The sequence below is a fragment of the Lepisma saccharinum genome, chromosome 9 (genome assembly GCF_977018435.1).
Source record: "Lepisma saccharinum chromosome 9, izLepSacc3.1, whole genome shotgun sequence".
Lineage (NCBI taxonomy): Eukaryota > Metazoa > Arthropoda > Insecta > Zygentoma > Lepismatidae > Lepisma > Lepisma saccharinum.
Window position 1 is genome coordinate 66,055,560 of NC_139237.1, and position 4,316 is coordinate 66,059,875.

A 4,316-nucleotide genomic window follows, 5' to 3' on the forward strand; every position below is an offset into this window, starting at 1 on the left:
TTTGATAAAGCAGCCCATTAGGGTGTGCCTAGGCACACCCGGCACACCCCGTAGCTACGCCTATGGTCTGTAGTGATGCAAGAGTCTCCCTTTTGAAGGAAATAGAGTCCGTGGTGGACTAAGGGACCCATGTTTTAATGTTTTAGCAAGTGCAAAAAAATGTATTACAAAATTTTCCACAATTCATCAAAGTGTAGATAATATGTAACCGTCCATTATTATTTAATTAATTCGATTTTTCTTGCATAACAACACAATGCTGTTATTGGATTCTCATTAGATTCCTTTGTGCGTAAAAATCTTGGATACTCGAAACTAGAGGGAATCATTATGAAGCATGATTTGGTAAAAAAAATTACTATAGCACAAACACGTCTAAATTCTTCCTTTCGTCATTTCTAACATTCCTACTTACCAATCTGAACATTCTTTAAGGTGTATTAACGTTTTTTCGATGAAAGTAATTTCAATTTTTCACATTACGAGTACTTCTTTCTTTTCCTTTTCTCGCTTGCGTAAGACACAATATGGCGCGTACATCTTCGTAGATGATCGCGCGTCGTACTTGTGTTTTGTCGATTTTCATTCGTTATGCAGTGTTTCCAACCTTCGTAACCCAAAAAATACAAAAAAGTTTGTGAAAAAAAGCTGATGTAATTTCAATTTATTTTTTCTTAAGCTTTTTCGCATTGTTTTAGGAACAAAATATTAACTTAACCCAAAAAATACAAAGTTCGTTAAAGAAGCTGATGTTATTATTATTCTTTTTTAGCACTATCGCATTGTTTTACGAACAAAATTTTAACTATGCTTACCTAAAATAACCTTGCCGGAAATGGTTCGTGGGGCTATCCGTGAATGGCTTTTGGGGCTATCCGTGAATGGTTTTTGAGGCTATCCGTCAATGGTTTGTGGGGCTATCCGTCAATTGTTTGTGGGGCTACCCGTGCGTAGTACGAACAAAATTTTGACTATGCTTGCCTAACCTAACCTAACCAAACCTTGCCGGAAATGGTTTGTGGGGTTATCCGTGAATGGTTTTTGGGGCTATCCGTGAATGGTTTTTGGTGGTAAAAATTTACTAGCCCCACGAACCATTTCCGGCAAGGTTATTTTAGGCAAGCATAGTTAAAATTTTGTTACATCAGCTTCTTTAACGAACTTTGTTTGTATTTTTTGGGTTAAGACATCCCATTCGTTCTTATGTGTAGCTTACATTCACTCCCACATTTTGGACATTCCTTTCCTTTCTTCACGATCCCGTGTTCAATTACAAAATCCACTGGATCTTCCACACCGGTATGAATTTTACCACGCATCCACGACACGTCATTTTTCGGAAAACAATGGCGTGGTTGGAAAGTTACAGGAGCCTACGTCATCAAGCGAACGCAACATCCGCTTAACGTACAGGAAAGAAATGAAAGAAGAAGCGATAAAAATTTACTGTATCCACAAACACGTGTAACTTCTTTGTTTCGTTATTTTTAACATTCGTACTTACGGCCATGTCCGAAAGGTACAAGACCGTACTTGAAGCGAGCATCCTCCGAGTATGGTCTTTAAGTCGTGGACTGGAAGTGTTGTCTTTCGAATTGCACTTCGACTGCAGCGCGAAATACGATCAGGAGATAAAACTGAGTACTCGTTGTTTTCCTCGCCATTTAAACACTTGTTTTTCACAATAGTAATCACATAGCATTTTCAAATGCTCGTACACACACATTTCCACACATTAGAAGAACTATAACCAACAACTTGCTGGCCAATAACGTACATCTATCTACCTGTGCTGCTCGCTTTCTACCTCCGTGATTTTAAACAAATGAACAACGAGTGTGGAAACCACGTGACCTAGTCACCAACCACCTGTACTGCACGCTGTGTACTTGCGTCCTTCTGTTCTTGGCGCTTTCGAACTGTAGCATTACCTTCTCTATCTGAAAGCCTAATGGCTTGCTCTGGTCACGTGACTAAGCGTCAGCAACTGGAGGCGAGATAGCCGCCATGTTCGATTTGCTTCTTGGGAATCAATGTTGGACCTTTTTAGTGAATATGGAATTATAATGAAAATTTAAGAACTGTATTCAAGTTTACATGACGTGTAAATATGCGTAAATGTACAAAAGGTATTGTGTAAGTGTTGTGTGCTCAATTGCAGAGGTAATTATGATGAAAAAGGTAAGAGTAACGTTGACAATTCTTCAAGATGTTGCTGAAAATGAGAAATTTTTTAGCGCAATTCCATGTGATTCGGTCCCTACGAAAAAATACAAGTTAAGTAACAAATGTTTTATACTCATAAATAAATATCAGAAATAGTTCAAGATTTTATTAGATGCCTATTCCGGACACATGAAATCTCTACATCAAAAGATTTCATGTATCCGGAATAGGCATCTAATATAATCTTAGATTCGGTCAAGTTTTATCATTTGTCAACAATTGTTTAAGGAATATCAAATAATTTACCCTGAATTACAACGTTAAGATTAATGTTAAGATGCCTTGTTGCTTATGATTGCAAAATAATTTGTTTCAAGATTTAATCAACGTTTAAAATATTATGGTTATGTCTACCAAAGCAGTCTGTTAGTTTAAATGTTATGCAAGCATTCGATAACATATTCATATAATTTACACAAATTTTCAGTTTCGAAATATGCTTAATGAGATAAAGCTATACAACTGATCCAAATTGATACATGTGTACACTGACATTCTTATTTTACCACGCTTTTATGCTTCTTTAGGCTAATCGGAGGCGAACGAATAGAAGATATGTTATGCATTCAAATACAAGGGTACTATGTGTAACAAGAATTTCGATGAAATATTCGAGTGTAAAATTATCCAAGAATACATTACATATGTTTCAAACACAAATTTTATTTACACAAAAAGCATTCTATTACCTAGTTATGTTAATATAAACTACAAATGTAGTAAATTTTATAAAATTGTTTCAAGTGAACTGTTATTTTATTTTTGTTTTTTGTGAAGCTTCGATGTTCGTAATTTTGCTTATTAAATCATTGATAATGTTTATTGTTTCATAATTCACTAACATTCTTCACGATTTTTTAACAGAGTGTAAACACAGTGTGAGGAAATATTCGAAATGTTTATTTTCCAAATGAACGCTAAGATCGAAATATTAATCTGCTTTCTTTTTTTAACTCTTAAGTTATGGTCACAGATCTTACTAACGACAATGAAAAGATTCAATTTGCTTATCTTTCGTTCAATAAAGTCAAAACGATTGATATTACAATGTGCAAGTGATTTAGGTTTAGTCCTTATTCACAGAAATGTAACATTGCCCTTGTACAAATTTCTTTCACATTTGTTGAAAGGTTATATAAATTAAGTTTTTGTATTGAGATTGTGTAGCTATACAGAATATCTGCATTATCTGGTTGATTAATTTAGGGTAAAGTTAAATAAAATTTAATTTGATTAAGTATCTTGGCAAGTTTACGGTCAACCTAACATGCGGGGTTTTGATTTAATCCATTGATTTTTACATACAAATGTTCATGTAAAAGCTGTAACGAGTTTTACTGTACCTGACAAAGATGCCGGATAATACTTTCTGAAGAAATACAATGTTTATTTTTTCCGCGCAACTCTTTCTTTGTGCTATGATAGGAATTTTTGTGCTGGCCATAGTGACTTCCTGAATTAAAATGTTGGTGTAAATATTCAATATTCTACATTTTCTTCTAACTATATTCGTCGGGAGGGTAAATGTGAAAATTTAACTTAATAAAAGAAATAAATATACCTTAATTCTCTACAATAAAAATACGACAATGAGTTTACAACGTTAAGACGATCGCCTCCAGTTGATGACGTCTTGACTGAGCGCTGCGGCCTGAACCTCAAGATGGTCTTGACTGTAGCCTACTAGGTGACGTCACTTCCGCCAAGACCATACTTTAAGTCTGCACTTTGTACCTTTCGGACAGAGCCTTAGTATCTGCTTCGCGGAACATTCTTTAAGGTGTATTAACGTTTTTTTTTAACAAAGTAATTTCAATTTTTCACATTACGAGTACTTCTTTTTTTTAGTTTTTTCGTTTCCGGAAGACACAATATGGCGCGTACACCTTCGTAAATCATCGCGCGTCGTGCTTGTGTTTTGTTGATTTTCAGTGTTTCCAACCTTCTTAACCGAAAAAATACAAACATAGTTAAAATGCGTTGAACCATTGACGATAGCCCCAATACACATTACGTAAGGTTAGGTTAGGTTTAGTTAGGTTAGGCAAACATAGTTAAAATTCGTGTAACTAGTTAGGTTAGGTTTAGTT